This window comes from Takifugu rubripes, chromosome 7, assembly GCF_901000725.2.
Source record: "Takifugu rubripes chromosome 7, fTakRub1.2, whole genome shotgun sequence".
NCBI lineage: Eukaryota > Metazoa > Chordata > Actinopteri > Tetraodontiformes > Tetraodontidae > Takifugu > Takifugu rubripes.
In genome coordinates, this window is record NC_042291.1 from 5,561,829 (window position 1) to 5,588,702 (window position 26,874).

Consider the following 26,874-nt stretch of genomic DNA (forward strand, 5'->3'; position numbering starts at 1 on the left):
AATTGGCTCTGAGGTGAAGCTTCTTCCCAAAACCAGGAGCCAGTGACGTCTGTGAACGTTCCGGCCGTCAGAACCGGAGGATCGTTTAGAGCCGAGGCGGAGCAGAAGGACGAGAAGACTCGGAGGTGCTGCCCAGTGGATCAGAGCTGAAGTGACTGGTGTTGTTTACTCAGCAGTGACGGGTGATGACCTTGGCTGACCCTCCACACCTCTGCTGCTTCACTGGGAGGCTGATTCTGCTTCTGTCAGGCAGAAACGGAGCCATTCCCTCTCGTTTGTCCCTCTGGTTTCTCCGAGGTGGGTGACTCAGCCATTAGAAAGGCTCGCCCCACGCAGCTGCAGCATGGGAGGGATGGAGCTTCATCCTGGCTGATGCATCGCCAGCATGGTGGGAAGATCCATGTCTCAATGCTAAGCTAAGCTAAGCAGCCTCTGCCTGCAGATTCAAATTGGCCTTTGTTGAAGGAAGTGAGCTGTACTCAGGTGCAGGTTAGCTCCCACTTTGCTTGATTATTTCTATATTTTCTGAAAATTGCGGAAACGATTCAATTTCCCAAACTGTGACTGTGCCGTCTGCTGCTGGAGACATCTGAAGAGCGCCGGGCCCCCGGGCGCTGGAGGTGTTTTACATGCAGGATGCAGCTCGGTCGCTCTGAAGAAAAAGAGCCAGGAAAATGTGAAATATGAGAGCAGCCTTTCAGGCCCCCTTACAGGCTTGGACCAGAGACTCCAGCAGTCCGCGTGGATCTCAGCGCTCCGAGCTGCTCTCCCGTACAAAAGGGCCCCACCGCAGCGTCGCCAAACGACCCGAGCAGAGCGCGTTAGCTGCAGCGTTGTCGCTGCGCTGACCCAAAAGGAGGTCGTGTTACTTGTTCAACAGTATCATAACTGGGGTAGACAGTGGCTGCAGGAGCCCCACCAGCTCCTTTTCCTCATCACAGGGTTAGCATTTTAGCAAAAGACTGACGGGCATGAAAATGAAAGTGATGAAGTCTGAAGATAAATGATGCCACTTGCACTCGGCCGTCTATGAGATTACCCTCAAACGCCGAGTCGACCTTTGTTCCTCACAGGTGTCTGAGTAACGTTTGTGTGTAAATAGTTTAAATAAAGTTTAATTTAATCATGCAAACAATGATGGATTCAGGCACGGTATAATTAACAAACCCCCACTTCATTATTCCGATTTAGCTGCAACCTTCAAAGTTTAATTGGTTTAAAATTGTTCTTTTAATTGGTCCATTGATACAACAACATTGGAATATGATTGTCAGCTTTGATTAAAATGGCAACTCAGATATCCCACAGGGTTTTGCTTATTCGTATCTAGACTAAACATCGTTTATCTGAGCACTAATTTTTTGCTAATTTTTGCTACTGCTCAACAACTGTGATCATTTTGCAGTGTAAAAGAAATGCAACCTTCGTACAATTGACATGCTATTGTATGCTATGATCCAACCCTTAACCCCAACGTTGTGTGGTGGTATTTTGAACATTATATTTGATTTGTGACAGTAATTATTGAGGCTAAATTGAAAAGTCACAGGCAAAAACCGGGCTAAAAGCTCAAAAGTGGGTTATAAAACAACCCATTTACCGCTGTGGTTCACCATTAAACAAACTCCTCCCACAAAGTGAAACTATGCGCGTGTTTAAAGCTTAAATCTCCTCTCCTGCCTTCTGATTGGCTGCTCACAGTAACAGGCTCCAACTTTCTGGCTTCCAACATCTGGGAAAGTGAGCCGCTGTGGGCGGGACAAAACCGACCAATGGGCGCAGAGGCAGTCTCGACGCCGAGCCCTGATTGGCTGTCGCAGCTGTCAGACGCGTGCGGGTGGGCGTGGCCTGGGCGGCTGCTCGGCTGTTGTGCTCTCAGTCTGGATCAGGTCTCGTCGCAGCATAGAGGGGCGCCGCTCCGCCGCTCCGCCGCTCTGGGATTAACTAACCGCTACCTGAAGAAAACTAGCCTAAACTAACCCAAGTCGCCCCCCGGGCGCCACTTCAGCGCTCCTTTCCGGCTCCGTTTAGCGAGAAGGCGACGGCGGGGGTTCTGCGTTCACAGCGGGGGAACGAGGAGAACAATAAAAAGGTGAGCAGAGGTTCGGTTCGGTTCGTTCGGCTGGCGGACGGTTTCAGAGGTTGTTGCTGCAACCTCGGCTGCAACAGTCCGGGTCTGAAACTTACCGCACCGGAGTAAAACCACACGCCATCACCACGTAAACCAGAGCTAAAGTGTGTTTAAAGTCAGCGCAAGTTGCGTTCACGGTCCGGAGCGTCGGCTCGGCTCGGTTCTGGCTGGCTTGGCGGTTTTCGCTGGCGCGACGCTGTTTCTGAGGCTTCCCCGACAGTTTCCCTGTTATTATCGGGATGATTTCGCTGCTCCAGCGCACATTTCTGAACAATATGCGTAAATAAACGCCTCATTAATTCGCGCCCGCAGCGCCAACTTGAGCAGATATTGAACTAATAAGACGTCTCCTTGTGTGGCTCCGCGGTAATTGAATTTGGACACCCGGGTTTATTTTTTCCTCGCCTGTGTTTGGGGAAAAAAAAATCAAGATCAGATTTTGCAGATTTATGGGGAACATATTAAAGCCGAGCGCAGGAGGATCGTGATTGCTTTAACCCCGCAGCTGCTCATTATTGTCTCCGGGATCTGCGGGATTATTTGCAGGTTGGAGCAGCAGCAGAATCCCATTAGACAACGTGTGTTTTTGCCCTCGGAGGAGCTGTTCCCTGGAGCAGCTGGTGGTTATTTGTGTTGGAATAGATGCTGGGAGCAGCTCCGGAGCTCATCCTCTGCTGGAGCGGGACTGAGAGCTGCCTCAGCAGCCTGGTGTGCCATCAGCCCCTCGGAGGGTCTTCGGTTTCAGCCCGACCTCGGAATATTCCACCGCGTTCGTCTGTAATCTGTTATTCCCTGTAATTCCCGGCGTCTTGCGAGGTGACATTCTGCCCTCTTCTGTCGGAGGGGCTGCTTCCCTTCTGGTCGACCCTGCAGAGTTGGAGAACGCCGAGTGACCTCTGTCGTGTTTGGGTTGTTGTTCTGGAGGAACCACCAGGCTCTCCGTCTTCCCGGTCACCTGGTTAAGGGGAGACACCGCGGTCGGGTCTTGTGATTCGTCTCCAAGCTCTCTGTCGGCCCTGCAGCGTCTCGGCTACAGCCGGGGTATCGCAGCGCCATCGGGCCGCCGCGGGGCTGCGGTTTGTTCACCGCCGCCGCTCTGTGACTGAGCCTCTCTGTGTTGCTCAGAGGTCACGGCAGGAGCCGCAGGTATCACTTCCTGAGTCCACGAATCCCCAGGTTAGTTCTAAAAGTTGGGTTTTAAATCCCAAATAGCATTAAATGGCAGAAATGCTAACACTGAGAAGTGAAAACGTTAGCTTCCGTTGCTGCAGGGCGAGTCATGCCCCCCCCCCAACGGCAGGGGGCGTGACATGCCCCGCCCCCCAACGGCAGGGGGCGGGGCCCAGCGCTTGTCACGGGACGACTGAGTTTGTAGCGCTTATTTGCGACGATGCTACAGCAGGCAGGCTCGTCACCGTGAAGCTCGCTTTTCCCCCCGACAGACGAGTTAAATGTTTTTGAAAAGCGCCAAATGGCGTTGTTCATTTCCCCGCCACCTCTGACGGCCGGTCGCGCCTCGCCGCGCCGCGCTCCCGTTTACCGGCCACATTGCTCAGTTAGCACGGGCGATGGAGCGTTTTTCCCACTTAGCTTGTTTTTTTCCAGATTACCATTCCGCCTGCTGCTTTTTGTTTGAAATGACAGGAAGTGGGGGCAGATTCCATCACCCCCTAATGGCTCCTCAGGGTAATGACGTCTGAAATGGGCTCTAACCGAGGGGGCCGCGGGGCCGCCGCCCCTGGGTGCCATTTCCATTTCCATCTTCCCAGATAGCATGTTGATATCGCCCAGTAAAGTGTGGGTCCCCCCCAGTTTGGACTGGTCACAGATGACACCTTTGATCACCATTATTCATTAATTATCCGTTTGTTGGGAGCAGGTTCCTGTCAGATATTGATCATTTCAGAATTGTATGGCGATATTGATGTATGTGGAAACGCCGGGAGCCTCGGGTTTCATTTCCGTCTAGACTGGTTACCCCTGGCAACCGGACAGCCAATAACATCCTGGTTTCTTCAAGTGGAAAAAAAATGGGGGAAATGAAATAAAAATGAGACGGTTGTGCTTCACAGCCGGGGGGGGGGGGGGTTATTACCTGTATGACCTGCTGCCCCCCCCCCCCCCATGATCCAAGGGGGGCACAGCAGAGCGGCGGCGGCTAATCTCTCCGTGGCCATCGGGTCTGGTCTGGCCTGGTCTGGCCTGGCCTGGTCTGGTCTGGTCTGGTCTGGTCTGGTCTGGTTAGGTTAGCAATCACATCAACAACAGCATCAGGTTACACACAGGAAACAGGTTAACCTGCGGACCCCCCTCAAGAGGGCCCTCCATCACTGCCCCCCCCTCCAGCAGCAGAACCAGCAGGAGCACTGGGACAGAGGGTTAACGACTGGTTATACTGGGACAGAGAGGGTTAATGGACTGGTTATACTGGGACAGAGAGGGTTAATGGACTGGTTATACTGGGACAGAGGGTTAATGACTGGTTATACTGGGACAGAGAGGGTTAATGGACTGGTTATACTGGGACAGAGAGGGTTAATGGACTGGTTATACTGGGACAGAGAGGGTTAATGACTGGTTATACTGGGACAGAGAGGGTTAATGGACTGGTTATACTGGGACAGAGAGGGTTAATGGACTGGTTATACTGGGACAGAGAGGGTTAATGGACTGGTTATACTGGGACAGAGGGTTAACGACTGGTTATACTGGGACAGAGAGGGTTAATGGACTGGTTATACTGGGACAGAGAGGGTTAATGGACTGGTTATACTGGGACAGAGAGGGTTAATGACTGGTTATACTGGGACAGAGAGGGTTAATGGACTGGTTATACTGGATAGAGGGTTAATGACTGGTTATACTGGGTAGAGGGGGTAACGACTGGTTATAGTGGGTAGAGGGTTAATGACTGGTTATACTGGGTAGAGGGGGTAACGACTGGTTATAGTGGGTAGAGGGTTAATGACTGGTTATACTGGGTAGAGGGGGTAACGACTGGTTATAGTGGGTAGAGGGTTAATGACTGGTTATACTGGGTAGAGGGTTAATGACTGGTTATACTGGGTAGAGGGGGTAACGACTGGTTATACTGGGTAGAGGGTTAATGACTGGTTATAGTGGGTAGAGGGTTAATGACTGGTTATACTGGGTAGAGGGTTAATGACTGGTTATAGTGGGTAGAGGGTTAATGACTGGTTATACTGGGTAGAGGGGTAATGACTGGTTATACTGGGTAGAGGGGGTAACGACTGGTTATACTGGGTAGACGGTTAATGACTGGTTATACTGGGTAGAGGGGGTAACGACTGGTTATACTGGGTAGACGGTTAATGACTGGTTATACTGGGTAGATGGGGTAACGACTGGTTATACTGGGTAGAGGGTTAATAACTGGTTATACTGGGACAGAGAGGGTTAATGACTGGTTATACTGGGACAGAGGGGTAACTGGACTGGTTATACTGGGACAGAGAGGGTTAATGACTGGTTATACTGGGACAGAGGGGTAACTGGACTGGTTATACTGGGACAGAGAGGGTTAATGACTGGTTATACTGGGACAGACAGGGTTAATGACTGGTTATACTGGGTAGAGGGGGTAACTGGACTGGTTATACTGGGACAGAGAGGGTTAATGACTGGTTATACTGGGACAGAGGGGTAACTGGACTGGTTATACTGGGACAGAGAGGGTTAATGACTGGTTATACTGGGACAGAGGGGTAACTGGACTGGTTATACTGGGACAGAGAGGGTTAACGACTGGTTATACTGGGACAGAGAGGGTTAATGACTGGTTATACTGGGACAGAGAGGGTTAACGACTGGTTATACTGGGACAGAGAGGGTTAACGACTGGTTATACTGGGACAGAGAGGGTTAATGACTGGTTATACTGGGACAGAGGGGGTTAATGACTGGTTATACTGGGTAGAGGGGGTAACTGGACTGGTTATACTGGGACAGAGAGGGTTAATGACTGGTTATACTGGGACAGAGAGGGTTAATGACTGGTTATACTGGGACAGAGAGGGTTAATGACTGGTTATACTGGACAGAGAGGGTTAATGACTGGTTATACTGGGTAGAGGGGGTAACTGGACTGGTTATACTGGGACAGAGAGGGTTAATGACTGGTTATACTGGGACAGAGGGGTAACTGGACTGGTTATACTGGGACAGAGAGGGTTAATGACTGGTTATACTGGGACAGAGAGGGTTAATGACTGGTTATACTGGGACAGAGGGGTAACTGGACTGGTTATACTGGGACAGAGAGGGTTAATGACTGGTTATACTGGGACAGAGAGGGTTAATGACTGGTTATACTGGGACAGAGAGGGTTAACGACTGGTTATACTGGGACAGAGAGGGTTAATGACTGGTTATACTGGGACAGAGAGGGTTAATGACTGGTTATACTGGGACAGAGGGGGTTAATGACTGGTTATACTGGGTAGAGGGGTAATGACTGGTTATACTGGGTAGAGGGGGTAACGACTGGTTATACTGGGTAGACGGTTAATGACTGGTTATACTGGGACAGAGGGGTAACTGGACTGGTTATACTGGGACAGAGGGGTAACGACTGGTTATACTGGGACAGAGAGGGTTAATGACTGGTTATACTGGGACAGAGGGGTAACTGGACTGGTTATACTGGGACAGAGAGGGTTAATGACTGGTTATACTGGGACAGAGAGGGTTAATGACTGGTTATACTGGGACAGAGAGGGTTAACGACAGTGGGACAGTGTTGTTCCTGTGCTTTCCTGCCTCTCCTCAGTAATGGGTTATTAGCTGTCAGCTGGGGGGGTAATTATCCTGATGTCTAAAGCAGGCGTGAGCGTGCTCACGTGCTCCTGCTGCGGTCGGGGACGAGTTTTCCTCACAGATGAGCTGACGAGCGTCGGACTCCTCGGGTTGTCGGTTCAGCGGAAGGCTGAGGAAGGAAAACAAAGATGGCGGCCAACCAGCACCTGGAGCTCTGACAGGCCTCGGGGTCCGTCCTGCAGACTGGCCGTCTTCCTGTGGTTGACTCACCCGCTCCGTACATTAACCCCTCGGCGGCCGCGGGGCTTCACCACGGCAACGCGGGGCTGCTGGCGTTAATGAGGCAGCTTTAACGAGAGCAGGAAACGACCTTCATCCTGCTGCCGCAGGTTTCCCTTCCCTCAATTTCTGCGTGTTTCTGTTCCCTTCGTCGCCCCCTGGTGACTCCACGGTCTCTGACCTCACGCCATCCCCTCGCCATGGCGACAGGACACCATCACGGTGACAAAACTGTGACCCGTTTGGCCGTCTGGAGACGCAACACCATGAAAATATCCACTTTAAGAAGCCTAACTAGGCTAATTAATTAGCAAAATGGGCTAACTGGTTTCCTGATCGTGGGATTACAACGATTATTTGTAATCTGGGATCAAAACGAATGCTAATCAAAGTAAAAGTTCCCCTGGAGGCAGGAAGCTGCTCCAGAGACGCATACTTGTCATACTTTCATGCATATTTCATACGAGGACGCGGTTAATGCAGCCTCATATGTGCAGGGGATTTGGGCGGGTTTAGAGGATTATTAGCTGATGACTCAGCGCTGTTCGTCCCAAAAACGCATCGCCCGGAATTCTGTTTGTTGTTCTGGGAAAAATCACCTGCGCCATGACGATAATGCCGAACTTTCAGTCCTGCTCGCTCTCGCCTTTTCCCGACGAGACGGAAGAAAAACGACTTCTGCTCGGACCGAAACGCTTATTGATCCTGTGCGTGCGAGCAGGAAAATCGGAATCTGTCCATAAATTAGGAGAATTCCTACGCCTGTTCGGACAGGAAACATGTCAGCAAATGCAGCAAAAACAGCTTTTGCATGTGGTGGTTCTACCTGCTGGTTTTCCTGCCTCGGTGGCCGTCACGTGCACGCTCACAGTCCCCCTCCCCCAGCAGCTGTTGCTGCAGGAAGTGTCTCCATCCATCTCTGTGCCGGGGGTCATTTCCCAGGGAAGCCCGTCTAGCCCGTCTCCTCGCTCCGACGTGCAACGGTAACGTTAGCCCTCGTCCGGGAGGACAGGCGCAGCGCTATCAGACACCCGTCGATAAAAGTGCACGTGTCTGCCGTCTGTGACGCACGTTTAAATCCCTCAGGTGAAGGAGGAAAGAAATCCGGGCCGGTTCCGCCTCGGTTCTGTTTGTTTAAACCTTAGCAAGTTGGACCAACTTTAGCGCCAGACCGGCGTGAACGTGACTGGGGAGGGAACGGCGACTCGCCGCCGCCGCCGCCACTTTGTGCAGGGGTGAGATAAGAACACTTCCTGTGTAGAACTAATGCAGGTAATCTGTAGAGAACGGCCCAAGGGGAGAACGCCGGTGTCGGGAACAGGCTGTCGGAGGAGCTGCTGCCACCATATTGTTTAAGTAGCAGACCGTGTGTGTGTGTGTGTGTGTGTAGGTGTGTAGTTGTGTGTGTGTGTGTGTGTGTGTGTGTGTGTGAGAACGTTGTCTCCATCTGCAAGTTAGAAAACTTCCAGTTTTCCAGTAACATCGCTGTTTTCCTGCTGGAAGACCAACAGTCAACAGGAATAAACCAGTGTCGGGGGGTAATTGGCTCTATCTTTCACCCCAGATTCCCACAGGATGCACCACCGGGGCGTGACGGCTGTGCCGCGGCAGCCGGAGCTAATCCGCCACCGTTCGACTCCATGTTTGTGTTTCCACAAACGGCAGCGCCGAAGTGGGTCCGACAACAAGCGGAAGTGTAGTTTTTATTACACAAGCCGCCTGGAGCAGGGCAGGACGTTCCAGTTCATGTTAGAACTTGAGTCGGAACAACTTTTAACCCATTAGCATCACAGCGGATCGTGTGCTAACCACCACCGAAGCCAAGGAAAACCTAATTTATGGAGCTGACTCTCGCCATAAAAGCATGAATGAATGCTCCGAGGGGCACATACGTGACACTAGCATGGCCGGAATAGACAAGAGCTAGCTTAGCATTGCTTGAAGTGTGATTTTTTTTTGTGGGGGGGGGGTGAGTGTTGGGAACCCGACAGGATGGCGATCACGGGACGTTCTTTAGCTCGTCCTCCCAGATGTTCCCGCAGATGTTGTTGTCCTGGCTGTTCTTGGCACAGCTGTCAAACAAACAAACCGGATTATTCTACTCGTGGTCCTGGATGGGCTGAATTAATGAGGCCTCCGTGGCGTCGGGCTGTGGCGTTCTCCTCTGCTTTTCTCCCCAAACATGTGTCGGCCTGTTAAATTTAGCTCCTGACGATCTGCGATGAACGAGGCCTTTTACCTGTGCGCGAGCGTTCGGGGGGGCTGCGGCTCGCTCCAGTGCAGCCCCCACATGCTGGTATTCCTGTCTGCTTTAGCGGTCACCATATGTGCATGTGCATATAGATATTTGGCTCAGGCGCCGTGTCAGAACAGTGCCCGCCCACATGCAGCCGGGCCGTTTTCCTCCGTTTCTCAGAACCCTGGCCCTGTTTCTATTGAACCGGGGCTATTTTTAAACCTCTGCGGGGCGGGTGGGGGGCAAACGCCGGGGCTTTTTAGGGGGGGGGGGATCAGTTGGTGTCATATGAATCCAACCCAGGCATCAGTCCAGGGTGAGTAAAACACACCTCCTCCCCCCACGCAGGCCCTGAACTCTGAGTGTGTGTTGTGACTCACTCCTGCAGCTGTGTGTGCACGGCTGCACGCTTGTGCAAAAATCACGTATCGATCACTTATTGTGGTGGATCGCCTTGTGGCGAGACTTCCATCGCCCGGGGGACGGCGGGTTATGGCGCGTTGCTACACAACGAGTCCCTCTCGCCAGAGTTTAGCCTCCAAATTTAGCAACGCGTCGTGCTAATGCTCTGCAGCGCCTGTTTGGGGTGATGGACGTCCACTTGGGATGTTTTGACTGGTGGGAGGAGAGGAACCACTGTCTCCAGACTGGGGGAGAGTCCGTGGAGCCGGCGCTGCTGCCGAGGACCGTCTGGAGGGAAATTGGCGGAACGTCGATCCGTAATGACGGGAGGTAATTTTAGCCGCGGCTGTGCTTCTCTGCCCTTGTGCCTGCAATCACGTGGCTTCATTAGATCAGGCGGAGCGGCGCTCTGCAGGCGGATGAACATCTCGGACCCCGGTGGGCGTTTGATTTCGCCGCCTGTCCCCCGGGGACGCCGTCCTTGCGGCGCTAACGTCCCCTCTGGCTGTTTGTGCTGCCTGGCTGATCTGATGGTTGGGTGGAGGTTCTTGCAGCATCGGTGGTTTTAATCCAGCTGATGAGTCTATTGACAGGAACAATGATGTTGCCTGATTGGAAATATCGCCGAGTCGTTTGTGAGGAACAAGCTTCACGTCAGCGCTGCTCCACAATGGCTGATTTTCTCCGTTTGAAGAGTAATCACGCTGGAAGCACAAGTTTAGCCTGAGAGATGACATTTAATCAGCTCCCGTGCGGAGTTCCATCCACAGCCTGGCGGAAATCACAAGTTGTGGAACGAGCGTCGGCACCAGCGCTTCTGGGGGGGGGGTTGTTTTCAGCGGAGCCCCTCACTGATGTGGAAATTAACTGTATGGAAGCGCCCGACATGTGCCGCCGACACAGGTCAGCTAACTGCGTGGAAGTGTTCCATTCAGAGGGAAGAGCGCTTTAATTAGGCCGTGCTCTTTTAATTAAGCAGCCAGCGCAGCGTCTGTGTCCATTTATCACCTGGTGAATGCAGCCTCTTTGTCTGCTCTCACTTCCAGAGGTCTCTGCTTCCCATTATTCCCGCTCATTGACTGAAATGTATTTTTACATCTTCTCCTTTAGATTAGCATGATAATACCCCCTGATGGGGGGGGGGACCATTGAAGAGCTTCTGCAGGACCTCTCATCACATTCTCCCTGGTTATTATCACCCTGAATGCACCATCGCTTAAGCTAACAGCCTGAATTCCGACATTTATCTCCAATATCATAGACTAACTGTCAATCGCGTTGGGAGCATAATGGCAAATTATCGGTTGTGTCTTGTTCCTGGGAGACCGAAGCTTCCCCGGTGTAATTATGCTATGCTAATTCAGTTGCTTCCATGATAGAACGAGGCCCCGGGTGTCGGGGGGGAAATACGTGTGAATTAATGTGTCGGTGTGTCCCCGAGGCCGAGACGCGGAGGGAGGTGGGACGCGGGTCAGGCCACCTTGAACTCCTCAGCTGGATTCATTTATCGGAGGTGGACGGGCCCGGTCCGGGGGCCAGGGGTCGCGTGTTCGGCCGCGTGTCCCTGGAGCGTGACCCGTATCCTGATTGATGCCCCTAAGTGGCTGTCATGGGAGGGATGGAGCGGGCCGTGGGCACGCCACTTTCCCCAGCGGCGCCACGCAGGGAGCACGTGTGGAACATAGAGACGGGGAGGAGTCGCAACACTTCCCTTTAACGGACAGCTGAGAGGAGAAAGTGCACGCCTGTCGGCCAGATGATCGCCGCTGTCCAGAACAGGCCACGCCCACACCCCCCTCCGCAGGATTTATTAGTTGTTGCCGACACGGTGGTCACGGCGACGCATCACCCAGCTGATCGGATACAACCAGCCAGGTGGGCGAGGAGTCAGGAAGTGATGTCACACGTGTCTGTTTAATGACATCCTGATGTTGGCGCTCGCCACACGGCGCTGGAATCCCCAGCAGACGTGTGACATGGGCCCAGCACATCTGCTAAGGGGGGGGGGGCATGACGGTACAGACACTGGCTCCAGCGCCCGTCTCTGTTCATGTCCTCGGCCTGGAGTTTCTTCGATTTCCTCCGAGGTCTCGCCACAAATTGTCGAATATCCCACTCAGAAACTCGATATTGAACGCACCGTCTCACTCGGATCATTACAAGTGTTTGATCAAGGTATCGATCCCACATTTAGAAGTATAAAAGCTCATTTTACAGCACTTATTTTACAGCCCGGTCCCAAAATGTGAACCGAAACCCCCATTAATCTTCATCTGGAGGAAGAGAGCCTAATATTCTCAATAATTAACCAAATAAAAGACGGAAAAACCCCAAAAACTCATTATAGTAAAGTGGCCGAGCGTCTGTCCTCGGGCTTAACCTGCTAACACTGTTCTCAGCCCAGCTCAGACACCCTGGAGTTTTGATCTGGGATGATCATCGACGCTGAGCCCGGCTGATTAATTAAACTGCAGTCTGGATCGTTTCAGCGCCCCAGCAGCAGTAGCCCGTAATGGTGCGGTGGTACCATTTGACCTCCAGCCTGTGAATGCATCACCGAGGAGGCTACTGTGTCCCTGTCAGGCTGCCCTGGGCTTTGCCTGTCCAGATCAGCTGTGTGTTCACGTTCACGCAGTTTACAGCCCAACGTTAAGGTGATAATTAAATTTCATGACCTTTAAATGTGAATGGGAGTTACTCAGTGTTTAATGGAGCCATTTTTGATTGGATTACATGAAATATTGAGCAGAATCACACTCGTGTTTTATCCCCTGGACTTCAGAGGTTCCTGAATCTGGCCTGAATACTTCCTGCTGAGGATGATGATGGTGACGGTGACGGTGATATTGTCCCTGTTATTGCAGACGGACAGACGCAGATGCTACAGTTGCTTTAGCATCGCTCTCTGCTAAGGGCTTTTCTCTCGGCTCGCCAAATTTGCCTGGTTTTTGTCCTTTTGTGTGTGTCTTCACCCGGGCCTGTCCAAATTTATTTATTTCACTGCCACAGAACAAGGACCATATGCTGCCTGTGTCATGTGACAAACCGCTGTTAGCATGTTGCTACCGGCTAGCCTGCTAACCCAGAGTCACCAACATCAGGTGGCTGGAGGTCAAACCCGGCACTGGTGTGAGAAACTGTGCACAATAATCTCAGTTTTCCACAACGTTGAGCAGGTTAATGAATTTCTGAAATTATAAGTGTGAATCCTCGCGTCTCCACATTTTGTGGATAAGTAAAAAGTCTGCCTGAGATATTCAGGGTAAACATAATCGCCAGCATGAAGCCGGAAACGGTATTTATTTGTTAGGTCTGCAGGATTTAATGGAAACCTGCTTCACTTTACACTTTATCAGTTTGCAAGAGAATAAATAGTTTCTGGGGTAATAATATGCAGCTTAGTTCAGCTTTGTGCTCTGGGAAAGTGAGGATGCTTCCTGGAATCCAATTTGCTCTCTCAGCTTCTTTGATTTGTTGAAACGTGTGTGAAAGTGTCCTGATTGGTGCGAAGGGCTCTCATCCTCGATCCGGCGCCGACACGGGCGCGATGCTGCTGCCAGCTCCACTCAGCGCCGGGACTGGGATCTAGGAGGAAAACCCGGCTTGATTGCTCCGACTGCTCACAGCTTCTCTGGGCGAGCTGAGCCGCTTCACGTCAGGCGCAGATGTAGCAGTGATCTCTTTATTTCTGCTCCGCAGACTCGCTGACAGCTGCCGTCTCCGCCGTCCTGCTGCCGCTGAAGGTGAAGGTAAGTGAGTTTGTTCTGCTCCAGGCACGCTCCATCCCACATGAGCGTTCATGCCCACTGCAGTTTTACGCTCGTTTGTGTCCGTCTGCGTCGCTCTGTTGGGACTGACTCTGAAAGCGCTGTCAAATAATTCAGGGTGCAGTTCCACCCCGATGCACTAGTGGGCAGTAGTCGCCCTGGTTGGCGGCGGCGCTGGGCTTCTTCCCGTCCTCGTCGCTGCCCCCCAGCATCAGTGGTTGTCCTGGAAGGTCAGGGTGACGCCGGCCGAGGCCACAGGAGAGGAACACCTGCCTGTTTTGACTGTTTTAGTCATTTCTGATGAGCCGCTCAGCCTGTTTGCTCACCTGGTCGGCGTGGGCACTCGTCTCGGCTCTGTGTGTGGGGGGGGTTGGACAGTAAAGGACGGGGGGATGACGGGACGCCTCTCGGGAAGACTGGAAACAGATGGGTGACCGGATGAGTCTGCTGCAACCTTCAAGTTGGACAAAGACAGGAAAATGTCTGGGACCTGTGCGCCGCCGCCGCCGCTGTTGCCAGGCCGGTTAGAGGGTTTTATTTCCTGAACCAAGACCGCGGTGCTGAGGAGATTTGGAGCCACTTCATCTTCTCCGGCCTCTGGAGGGAACCACTTCATGACAGTGAGTGAGCAGCGCTGATCTTTTGTCAATAGTTGAAAAGGGACGTTCCTTCATGCATCAGGCGGCACGCTGAGAGGAAAACAGTGGCGAGCTGAGCTGCACAGGCCTCTGGGGGCTCTGAGCCCCAGCAGGGAGAGCAGTGATCAGAGCTGGAGCTGGTGGGGGGGGGGGATGAGAGGAGCTGGTGGAGGGTGGAGGTGTCAGGCGTATAATTGGGGTGAGGAGATCTCAGGGGTGGATGGAGGGGAGCTCTGGAGTCTGAGGTGCTGGTGTGTGTCCGCCCGGCTCCTCCTCACAGGCCCACACCAACACAGGCACCAAGGGCAGAACTTCCAGCTGGGCTCCTCGGCTGATGAGACAGAAGAGCCCATTATTGGAGGAGCACCACACCCGGGATGGGCTATTGATTCATCCTCCCCACCTTTCTGGGAGGGTTCTTTTTTTGGAGTTTGCTTAAAGAAAAAGACTTCCCGCCTGTGTTTTAGTGGCGTGTGACTCCTGGCTGACGTCAGGCGGTCGGACGTGAGAGGAATGGCTTCTGTTCGGGCTCTGAACAGCCCAACGTCCACCCTGACTGATGCACTCCCGTCTGATGGCCAGATTACAGTGCCTGGTCTTTTCTGCCCTTTTAAAGTGTTCCATTAGCATCTCGGAGCGGCTGTATCCATAATTGAGGGATTCTTTTTTTGGGGGGGGGGGGGGGCTATTTGTGTGAAGCAGGAATCCTGAGACACATTTCAGTGATTCCACAGGTCCAAGCTGGACTCACTTACAGGGAAACCGCCACCTCTCCCCTCCTCTTATAGTTTGGTTCTCTTCCTCTTTGGTTTTTGTTGGCTACCCCCAGCTCTGGCTGGAGGGGGGGCTGCTTCCACATATAGATTCCTGGTGGTAATGGCAGCGTTGCTCCTCCAGCTCTCCTCTGTCCTCTCCCTGCTCGCCCCACAGAGCTAATCCTCTGACTGGTCATGGTCGGAGATTGCGCTCTTTCTTCCCAAAACCCTTTGCTGGCTAGACTTCAAAGTTACAGGGATACGTGGAGGGTCGGGGGGTGGGGGGGGGGATAATGAGGTGCAGTGTTAGCGGCGATGGCGAGGTGGGGGGGGTCACCTCGGCTTTTTCATGTGCCGGTCCCGAGGTGACCGCTGTGGTCTCTGAGGAAAGGCGCCAGCTGATTGGAAAATTCAAAGAGGCAGTGTTTGGCGTGTGGATTAGCATTAGCATTAGCTTTGTTTCACTCCCTCAAAAGTGGCACCGGAGGATGACTCACGGAAACATTTCCATTAAAGCTCTAATTTCTTCAGCAAGCGACAGTGTCACAGCTCCTCCGTTGCTGTATAAGAGCTTGCTTCCATTTGTTAGCTAGCTGCAGCCCAGTGTGTTTCTCTTTTAAATAAGTGGCTCTAATCAAGTGTCTTAATTGCTTCAACAATGCGCGTCTCAATCCTGATTACAAATGCAGATTTCCCTCTGCTTTCAAACTTCCTGTTTTGCTTAATGAAACGCAGGTAATTACGTTTAAGTGGCCTCCTGAGGTTTGGGATTACACAGCATTTACTTTGTTGATGCGCCGCCTCTATAAGGAAGCTTGATTTGACCTTTGTCTCTCTCTCTCTGTCCCTCTCTGTCTCCTGCTCATGGATGTCAATAAGCCATTACAGCTTCACCCTGGCGTAACCCTTCACAAAGGTTTGTTAGATTAGCAGCAAAAGGGGGATTACCGATGTCGTTAATTCTGGCTTCTTTGGTTGCCGTGGCGATTAAGATTAATCTCATCCCGTTGAGCCGCTGTGATTAGCATGGCTCACTTTAAGTGGAGGGTGGATGATAACTGCACCACCGGGGTACCATCAGGCCCCAGCTTTATTTACCCCTCCGAGCTGTAAAGCTAACTCGGGGCTAAGTTGATTAGCTTATTTTCCAACTCGGTTTTTGCACAAAAGAAATTTGGGGATTTGTAGCTTGAAAGCAAAGCAGATTAAATTCCAGGCCAATAGGAAGCAAACAAAGCATTGTGGGTAAGAGGGTGCAAACGGACGCCGCGCCACTCTTGTTGTGGTTAAAGAGAGGCCTCGTCTGATGGAATTATCCTGGTTCCTCTGATTCTCTTCCTGTTTGTTGAGCAGATGTGGGCGGCCGCGTCTGATCCGAACTTTCTTTCACCTTCTTAAAGATTTAGACTTTGAGGGAAGCCGGGTTCTTTTCTTTGTGCGCGAATGATTGGGCGGAGGCGTTGATGGAGCCCCGGGTCTTTGATGGGCTGCCGAGCAGGAGACGTCCCCATCCATCACTCCTCGTGAGCGCTGTTTACAGGATCCCTCTGTGGAGCATTAAGGAAGATGGCGTTATTAATTGCTAATGTATGCCGTCTGAACGGCTAATTTGCCCGTTGTTCCGCCGGAGCGTGAGCGCCCTGCTGGAGGTTGATGGAGGATGTTTACCGAGACGGTGACTTAAGACGCCTCCACTGATGCCCTCAGCTTTTAACTAATCGATACGTTTTGATTGTGGAGGCTTTAGAGCCACAGATGAATGTGCCCATTTATTTAAACGGCACCAGCAGTTGGCCCTCACAGGACCCCGCACCTTGGCTCTTGTGGGCCGGTCACAGCCGAAACGGCCGCCATCAGAGATCACGCAATCAGCCCGTGATCGATTGGGAGGAGCCTGATGGAAATCGGATTCTTATTAGTATTTTTGCTGTGTGCTTTTGCCCAGAAGAGCCTCTAAATAAGCCGCCACTTTTCTGTAAATGCAATTTTCTCATGTCTGGCCCGAATTAGGCGGCACTTTATCACAACTGTACCCCTGCGCCGCGTGACCCCCCTGTGATGGATGAGTCCTTTGTAGCGGTCGACACAGGCGCACGCGTTGATCACATCTGTCTGCCCCCGCCCCCGCCCCCGCCCGCTCTTCCCGCTCACCTCCACCATCTCCCGGCGGCTGGTGCGCGTGGGCGTGCGAGACGCGCCCGCCTCCTCGGCAGGTTCGGCCTCTGCTCGTCAGGACGGGCGGCTGCAGGCTCACACCCAGACTTCCTGGTGCACGGGAAGGATCCGCAGAGAGGCGGGTTAAGCGCTCTCCTCGGATGAGGGGGGCGCGAGTGGGCGGGCAAGATGCAGAGCGAGGAGGAAGCATTTGAGAAGGTGAAGAAGGTGATTACAGAGGGCCCGCTTCACAGGAAGTGACACGGGAGGACGGGGCGGATTTATTTTTTCCTCTGCAGCATCTTTATTTTCCCTCTCATCTTCCTCTCCATTGTCCTCCCGTGGTCTTCCGGCTCACCTGCTGCCTCCGCCTCCACACACTCCCGCGAGTGTCCTTCAGCTGTCTCCGACTTTACATTTGTGCGCCGTAAACCCGGTTTTAGTTCTTTTTTGAGATCTTTTCCGATAAAATAATTACGAAACCGCAATAATTGTTTTAACCTCCATAAATTCGTAGGAACGAAGAGCAAAAATAAGTCTAATTACTGCTGAAGGAGCGGTTTGGAGGACGTCGGGGTGTCGGCGGGATCGTCATTAGCGACGGTCTCTGAAGACGTTCTTGCAGGACCGGGCTCTGATGATTGCCTCAGCGAGCTGCCGGGGGCAGGCGGCCGTCCTGGAGAGGAAGTCCGTGCAATCAGAGGCTTTTGGAAGCCCAGGGAGAGGCTGGAAAAGTCATTCAGAGAAAAGCCTCCTGTCTCCTCCGCCTGTCAGGTCTCTGTTGCGTGTGAGCGTTGCGGCTGCGGGTCATGTGACCGGCGCTGCCGTTGTGAGTCACGTGTGGTTTCCCTGCTGGATCTGTTGTCGCACTCTCCTGCCGGGTCAGCGGTGACGAGGCAGGCGGCTGAGGTGTGGTTAAGCGAGGGTCCCGTGTCCGGACTCCAGGCTGGGTCGTCCTGAAGGTCGTTGGAGCCAGATGAGGAACAGACTCACGACTGCAGCAGAACCGGAACGACGGATTATTCCCACGTCAGCCCCGCGTGGTCACGGTTCGAGCAGATCGCCCTTTCTTCTCCCGTTTGTTCCGTTTCATCACTCATTTTCATGACGAGGCGCAGCGTCAGAACCTGCTGCCGATGGATCTCTTGACTCATTCCTCCACCCTGTTTGCAGCCTGTGTGTGTTGGGCTCCACTCTGGTGTGGATGGGGGCGGAGGAGTGCTGGAAAAGGCAGGAGGGCGGCAGCAGCACTCACTCAGCGGGTCAGAGCAGGTGAGGGATCTGCCCTCGGTCCAGACCAACCGGTTTGTGACACAGGAGAGCAGCCAGTGGAATCTTCCCTCTGGCTCTGTCAGCGCCAGCGAGGCCCCTTCATGGTCGGGCTGCAGGTGTCTGCAGATGGAACCTGTTCTTTTTGTTCCGCCTTCCCTCCAGCAGACTGTAAAAGCTCGGCGCCTAAACTCTGTGTCGCCTTTTTGTACCATTTGAATTTCTAATTTTCTGCTTTGCTGAATTCATCGCCGCGATCTGCTCGTTTCCAGCGCGCAGACATTTCGTTTGGTGTTTTTCTTTAGGCTCTGTTATCACATTCCACATCTCTGACCGTTTACTGCCCCATAATTTCAGGCTCTTTTCTTTATTTCCACCCAAAGGTCAGTCGCATAATTCTGAAAATGGGCTCAGAAGCACTGAAGCCGTCTTTTCAAAGCCAAACTTTGCTGTCTGCTGTTCCTGCCGGGCAGCTCTGCCTTTTATTAAAGTTCATTTGCAGAGTTTGATGAGGCTGCCCCAGCGGGACGATTAGCTTCCTCTCTTTTTTTGATTTGCTCTGCAGCCACATGAAACCAGCAGGCTGATGTTGTCTGGAGGCCAAGGCTGGAGTGGAACTTGACGCGTGTGCTGAGGGAGTCGCCCTTCTTGCCTCCGCCACCGACCCTCCGGCCTTTCTTTCTGCCTATCTGCCCCCCCGCGACTGCACTCAACTTTCCCCCTTTTCAAATGGTAATGGCACTGGAGCGTGCTGGGGTCCTTCAGCCGACTCGCCTCTTTCTTAGAGGAGAATTTCTGGACAGTCGTGCTGCGTTTGTAAAGTTCAGCTCAGTGGGCACGCAGAATTATTTCTTTTGGCTGAATAATTTTTGGTCCCGGCAGCACCTCACAGCCTCTGCTTTTCCTTATTGTGGAAGAGACGCCTGTTTCTGGGCCCGCTCCACCCTCTCAGCGCAGCCTTGCGCAATCCAAGACGAAGATGATCAAAACCCGAGCTCCGCTCAGAGGGCGGTTCCTGGGATCCTGCTCCACACCACACATCAACTACACACGGAATATTTTACTGGCTGCTACGAGACCATGTCGAGGCCAAAAACTGTCCACTCTGAGAGGTCAGCAGTAGCTTTAGCATTAGCATTAGCAGCACCAGCAGGACCCTTCACGCCCAATGGTGACTTGGGTAACAAGTCGTCTAGAAAGGTGATGCCAAGTCAGCTGTGCCGACTGTTTGTGCTGCCGTTAGACTGAAAGCGAATGGAGGCCGGAGTTTCTGTTAATGTTGCTACAGGAGCCCAGAAGGGACAAGAGAGGAAGTCCAGTTCAGCCCAGCGGGACCCTCTACGGGGGCGGACCTTCGATATGTAAGCTGCCAGTTTGCATTAAAAAGCCCCACAAAACCAGCAAGTTCCTCTCTCTTCACTCCCCCTCTCACCAGTATCAGTGTTTGAACTTGTATTCAGCTTAAATTTGAAGAGGGAGGTGATCCTGCAGCTCCACTCTTCCAAGGTCGGCTTCTCTAATTAGCAGTTCTATCAGCCCGGGAATGACGAGCAGCAGCTGCAGGCTTACTTTCTAACATGTTTTTATGACAAACACGCTCTTCTTTTTTTAGTTTTTTGGGCTTCTCGGGTCGTGAGAGAGGCCAGAGCAGCCGGAGAGTTCACAGAGAGGGAAGTACAACAATCCTGAGCTCGTTCCAGGATCTGACGCCGAACTAACGGAATACAGGAGAATGATCCGGAACATGCAGCTCGGTGTCACTGACCCAGAGTGATGAGGAAGAAACAAAAGGTTAAGATTTATGGATGAGCACAGTTTCACATCAGGACTTCTGATCTGAAGCCATAAACCTTTCCTGAATCCTGGACCCAGGATCTGATCCCCCCTGAACAGGACCGCCACGGCCCAGAGCAGCACCTATCATTGTGGCACTGTCGACCCCCCCCCCAGACCCTTGTTACACTCCCACAGGTGTGTTGAGCAGCAGCTTGTGCCCAACGACGGTTTCCCTCTGAAAATGAGCGAATTCAGCGTCGGTCTTTCCCGTTTCGGAGCGTCGGTCTTTCCCGTTTCGGAGCGTCGGTCTTTCCCGTTTCTCGTCTATCAGAATCAGATTCAGAGTACTTTATTGATCCCTTTAGGGGGTGTCCATTAGGGAAATTAGCATCTCCAAAAAACGTACAGCACTGTACAAAATTACCCACCACCACTACACCCCATAAAAACCTATTAAAGATAATAAAAATAGAGTAAAATAAGAAATAAAATAGAATAAATAAAAAATAGAATATAAATATAAAAAAAATAATATCTAAGGCAGCAGAGATCCTTGTTTGACGTTGTCAGGACGTTATTGGGAACCATAAGGAGGCCTTTTAGCTCCAGTAAGGTCTCCTGCTCCTTTAAGAGTGTCACACAGTTTTAAGCCTCCCCATCATTAAAGAGCAGGGTTAGCAGCATTAGCTTCCCTCTCAGCTGTTTCTGCCTTCCTGTTGAGTGCCCCCCCCCAAACAGTCAGTTGAGCCTAGCAAATGCGGCGACCCCTGCAGGCTTCATGGATGATGTGACGGTTGTATCATCCCTACACATAATTTCCCCTTTTCGCTGCTACTTTGAGCTTCTTTCTCATATTCATCGTTCATTAAGAATGTATGAATCTGTAATTCCGGATCAGTCGGCTGAAACGTTGCCAGGAGGGAGGCTCGGAGACTTATGATGAATTCAGAGGAGGACTGGTGGCGCTCTCGCAGCTTTTCTTAGACGCCGTTCCCACTCAGGCTCCCACTGGATTCGGCTCTTTAATTGAATGCCGCCTTTAAGCAAATTGTTCATAATTCATTACTGCACCATGATGAGAAATGAAGAAATCCCGATGTTTACGCCCGAGACCGTGTTCGTCTCGGTGTTTCCGCTCATTTTTTAAAAATTTCATCACTCGTTTGTACCCCTTTTGTTCTCTGCTCCTCGCCATTAATCACCCCCAGAAACCTATCATTGACTTTCCATTGACATGCGCTGTAATTGGCTTTTAATCACCATTTTACATCATGTTTTGATGTTCAAATCAAGGGTGTCGGCGCAGAGAGAGGCCCCTCTTCACGTCCCCGCTGACATTCAGCGTTATCGGTGCATCTCCAAAGGCACAAAGACTTATCGACGTTCTGAGGAGAGGCTTGATTCAGCCGGTCGGAGCTGAGCTTCTGAAACGACGACTCCTGAAGCTCAAGGTTGAAGCCGGCTGAATGGCTGCTCATCTGACGGCAGAGCCTTTATCGCCATCAGGAGTCTTCCCTTCCATCAGCTTCTGTCAGGGTCATCGATGCTGCCACGCTCCCAATTGCGGCTCTGCAGACAGACACAGCGAGGACATGTTGGGAAGCTCCGTATGGGAGTATTTAGGCCTCTGCCGGTGGGAGGAATGGGCTCTGTATTGATCGGCGGCCATCGCTAAGCGCGTTGGCAGGTGGCCACAGCAGATGAAGATGTGCCGCTCAATGAGCCGGGCTCGGGCCGCCGCCTCGGCTCAGCCTCCTCACTCATTCCCACGCTCTCTGCTCGCGCAGGGAGAAACACCAGAGTCTTTCTTTTGGGCCTCCAGGAGCTTTGGGACCGTTTGGGACGTGCGGATGGTTCCGGAGCCGCGCTGGGGCTCAGCATGTATGGGGCTTCTCTTTCTTCTGACCCCTCTCCTCTCCGACCATCTTCTGGCCGTTGTGGGACAAAGGCGCCTCTTTTCAGAGCCGCGCACCAGCCGTCAGCCAGCGTAAACCCTTCAGTTCCCGAGACCTCAGATGGATTTTTTTATTTTCCGTCCCTAATATGACTTTTTCCTCACTCCTTTCATTCTCTTCTGGCATCTAGAGGAGGGAAAAAAAACCTGTTGCTGGTGGAAAATGGAGAACAGAGCCGACACTCTTCGTCTTCCTCTTCCTCCCAAACCCTCCATTGCTCTGAGGTGTCAGAAACTTTATTTCTTTTGGTTTTAGATTAACCTTCATGACAAATCTGGCTGGAATCCTGCACCTAGAATTCTCCTCTTCTGGGCAGAAAGGCTCCATTTCCAGATCCATTCATCCAGCCTTATTAATTTGGCTGGAGATGTGTGGGGGTCTTTTTATGAGCAATGGACGCCCTGTTTTTCATGATGAATGACTTCAGGTCAGACCGTGGCCTCCAGATTAACTGCCAGGCTGCAGAGACCACAGCTGATGAAGAAGAACGCTGCTCAAAGGCGTTAAACGCTCTGGAATTAGACCAGCTATCACTTTTTTTTCATTCATCTTTATTAAACAGAAGTAAAATAGTTTGGATGGCTTCCGTGAAACAATGACCAGCAGGCGGACGGTTCCGCTAACCCTGAAAGCTACGCTAAGGCCGCCTTCAGCTCCCAGTCGTTATTGAAAGATGACACTGCTAAATTCCACACGCCGGACCTTTAACGGAGCCTCAGCGAGGTTTCATTAGACGTGTCACATTATCTGAGCGTTGGACCTTCGGAGGCGGTGAAACCAGGCTGATAACGAGCGCGGCCCCCTGAAAGGCCACCGCTTTCTCACCGTGTCATGTCTCATTACAAACCTCGGCAAATTCTGTTTGGGCTGCTCCTCTGGCCTCTTATCAGACCTGCTGCTGCGGGAGTCTAAAGGCACCGTCAGACAGTTGGCTGTGAACATTGGTACAAGCCAGCTAAGTGCTGCCGCCATCTCTGCCCCACCATCCACAAGCGCTTTAACAACATCAATCCTGGTTCTGCACCGCTGCACCATTGTAATTCATTCCTGCTGATAGAAAAAAGAGGCTCGACAAGAAATAGAGTCATTCATCAAATAGTAAATGGCTGAGGAGGGGAGGAGAGGAGAGCAGAGGAGGAGAGGAGGGAGGAGGGGAGAGGAGAGGAGAGCAGAGGAGGAGAGGAGGGAGGAGAGGAGAGGAGAGCAGAGGAGGAGAGAGGAGAGGAGGAAGGAAGGAAGAAGGGTGAGGAGATCCTAAAGTGACTTGAACTCAGTGGAGGAAGAGTCAGTGCAGTAAAGGTTGTGCTGTCTGTCAGAGCCTCCCTCCTCCCTCCTCCCTCCTCCCTCCTCCCTCCTCCCTCAGGAGGTGACATCGGGGCTGCTTCATCATTAATATTCCATCTTGTACGCCGGCGCTCCTTCAGACGTGTTTCCTCTGCCTCCGTTGTCGTCGTGGCCGCTGTCGAGACTGTTGGGGTCTGTGTTGCGTGACGGCGCTCGCCTGCTCCTGCCGCCGCCGCCGCCTCAAATGTTCCGCTGAGGTCGTTCGACCCGGCGTTGTCGGGCAGCGGTAACCATGGCGACGGCGTGCGGCCCGCGACCGAACTGCACATCAGGTCAGTCAACGAAATGTGAAATGTAACTGGTATCTGTGCAGCAAAGCATGCTGGGACATTTGTACAGGACAGTGCCTGCGACACAGGCGATGACAACTGAGTGGGAGGAGCCACAGTGGGAGGGACCGGGGTGGGAGGGGCCAGAGTGGGAGGGGCCTGATGGTAAATACACACCTGCTCCGCCAGTGAAACAGACAGGAATCAGAGTTGTGGCTATTCCGTGCAGGTTATTAAAGCGTGAACCAGTCAGCGTGATCCCAGTGGGAACACCTGGTTTTCTTGTGTGAAAGTATTGGATTTTGTTCTAAACATGGGCGGTTACACAGCAGGAGCCCACGCAGCAGATTTAATCCAGTTTAGCAACAATGCAGTGAATCGCGGGGCTGGTGGTGGTCTGGCTCTACAGTTATTTATTCATCACCTCACTGTTCGGCTGCTTATCAGCAGCACAGACGAGTGCTGAGCCGGTGGAGATGACAGAACTGCTGAATCCGTGAGCCCGGAACAATAGACGCTGAAAATGAGAGTGGCAGTGTGGGCCTGAGGTGTGTGTGTGAGTGTGTGTGGGGGGGGGGGGGGGTCAGGGCTGTGAAAGATGGATGCCGCACAGAGCCGGGGCCGAAAGTGGGACAGCTCTCAGAAGGACGGAGGCGCGGGGCAGAGATACCCAATCACCCCTCGGTCCAGATGTCAGAGGAGGCAGGATTATCAGCCTGGGCCCATTCTCCCTAAAACTCTGCTACATTCTGCTGCTCCTCAGTCTGAGCTGAGGTTTAGGTCCAGTTGAATCAACAATGCGTTCTCTGTTGTGTTTGTGTGCTGCTGGTGGACCCCCCCCCCCCACACACACACACACACACACTCGCACTGCTGGTAAATTCCACTGACATTCTGACATTTACCGTCTTTGGAATTCTGGTTGTTTACTCTGAGTGTGAGCCGGTCCCTCCTGGCTGGTTTCCACCGATCGATTCCTCGGCCCATCCGGGCTCGTTGGCAGGGAGCCAGAAGACCCCTCACAGCGGGGGTCTTCATCAGCTTCCTGCGTCTTTATTACCTCGTCCACCCCCCTCACTAGCAGCACTTCCTGCTTCGATCATGTGACCCCTCGGTTGTCTGACGATCATTTGGAAGCAGGTCCCATCTCATTCTCAGTGGTTTGCAGGGGGTGTTGAGGTCACTTGTAGTGGTTTTCTGGGGGGGGGGGGGGGGGGGGGGTCAGGTGTTTCTCTGTGAATGGAGTGGGTCTGCAGAGAGTCCGCTCTGGCCGGGCACAGGCCTCCGCCTGTTGCTGGATCCCAGCTCTAAGCCCATTTCACGGCCACAGTGGAGCCATTGTGCCGCCCGGTCCTGGCTCACCCACCGGCCCTGCTGAAGGCTGCATCCCAATTACCTCCACCAACGTGCCAGCGGGCGAAGAAGGGAACTAAAGAAGTGTTTGCTCACTTTCTGACTCCGTGGTCGTGCCGTCCTTGTTATTCACAGCCACAGGTTGCAGAGACGCCGGCGCCGTTGCATCCCGCGGACATCCTTGTGATTATCCATCTTTACAGAATATCATCAGCCTTAAGTGCTCCGTGAAGGAGCCATTTCAGCTGGGCTGAAAACATCCCTGACATCCTGACATCTTGCTATTTTATCAGCCTTCAGTGGTGCTTCTTTCAGCCCGACGAGCTCACTGGCGCTGGTACGAGCCCTGAAGGAAATGAGCACTGTCAGAGAAGAGTTTGAAGAGCTACAATTAATTCCACTGGAGACCTCGCCTGTCTTCCGCTAGGCTAATGTTTATTAATAAAAACATGAACACAGGTACACCTGTGTGGGTTGTTGAGGATTTTATATTCTGCAGGAGAACGCTGCACCGGTGAGCCAGCTTTTCTTATGTTTAGCATGTGGCTTTAGCTGTAATGCAGCAGCAGCTGTTAGCGTCCCCCCCCCCCCCCACACACACACACACACACGTCCTTCACTCTTGAACTCTGGAGCTCCTCTCAGCTGTTTTCTATCACACTCATTTCTTTTGGGATGCAGCTCAAACATCAGGTGACGTCAACACCCCAGCCCCCCCCCCCCCCCCCCCCCCCCCGTTGATCTGTCACCGCCACCCTGGCAGCATCATGTGACCTCGGAGCCACATGACTCTGGAGAGCATTAAGATGAATGCAGCCGTCCTGGCGTCAGATGATGAATGGCAGGCTCCTGGGGAGGCTCTCCGCTATGTAAAAGAATCGCTTTCATCAATCAGACGTGGGGGGGGGGTGGGGCAGTGGCATTATTGCTCCCCAGAAGATGAGCCTGTCTTTGTTTGCTGAGTTCTGAAAGCTGGATGGAGGAGCCGTGGGTGGAGGAGTCAGAGGCGCTCTCATTTAGTCGGCAGCCTAGTGGACGCTAATATGGAGGTCTGAATGAAACACCTGAGATCTCACTTCCACACCTTCGTGAAGTCCCCCCCCCCCCCGGCGGAGCCGCCTGACGGGAGCGCTGCTCTGCTTCTCCAGCGCTTGATCAACCCTGCAGGTGACTGAGCTTCAGGGAAACGCTTTCATTTCCTTCTGGTTCCCCCTCAGAATCCTGGGATCTCCTCCTGATCAGCACCTCTCCTGTGTTTTGACCTTTGTGCAGCAGGTGTAGTCACATCTTCTCTGACCTTTTCTCTCCGGTGTGACGGGTTCCTTCCCCTCCTCTCCTGCTGGAACTTTACCTCTCTGTCGCCGTTGCTACCCTCTCATTCTCCCTGCGTGTGGCCGCTCAGTGGTGGCAGTTGTCTCAGCGGGAGGGGGGTTTAACCCCGGCTGTTGGGGCAGATAAGCCTCAGCCTGCTTCCCCGCTGTTCCTCAGCCACACCTGCGCCGTCGTGGACGTCTGCTCCTCTGCAGAAGCTCCAGCTGCAGCGTTTTCAGCATAGTGCCTCAGTTACGTTCCACACAGTCACCTGCATTTAAATAATCCAAAGCTGCGCTAACCTTTAGAAGGGGTCTCCTCGGTTGTTCCACTGATGCAGCTGAAGGAAACAGCAGGAGAGCAGCGGTGGTCCGGCTGCTGCATTTATTAAAGAGGAACCTGGGCTCTGTTGTTGCAACCACAGGCCTGAAGCGACCGACACACACCCTCGTTGTGCCT

The 26,874-nt window shown here is 52.7% G+C and overlaps 1 protein-coding gene across 4 annotated transcripts in view; it reads left to right on the forward strand.

The window, feature by feature from the left end:
- The first annotated feature begins 1,866 nt into the window (after window positions 1–1,866).
- The window catches only part of sema6cb (semaphorin 6Cb), a 68,837-nt gene continuing 43,829 nt past the window's right edge, over window positions 1,867–26,874 (forward strand). For 3 of the 4 annotated variants that reach the window (XM_029838370.1, XM_029838373.1, XM_029838372.1), the window contains exons 1-2: window positions 1,867–2,092; window positions 13,524–13,573. The gene's annotated coding sequence lies outside the window, so the exon portion shown is untranslated. The remainder of the gene's footprint in view (window positions 2,093–13,523; window positions 13,574–26,874) is intronic. The other variant, XM_029838371.1, reaches the window with a different exon arrangement.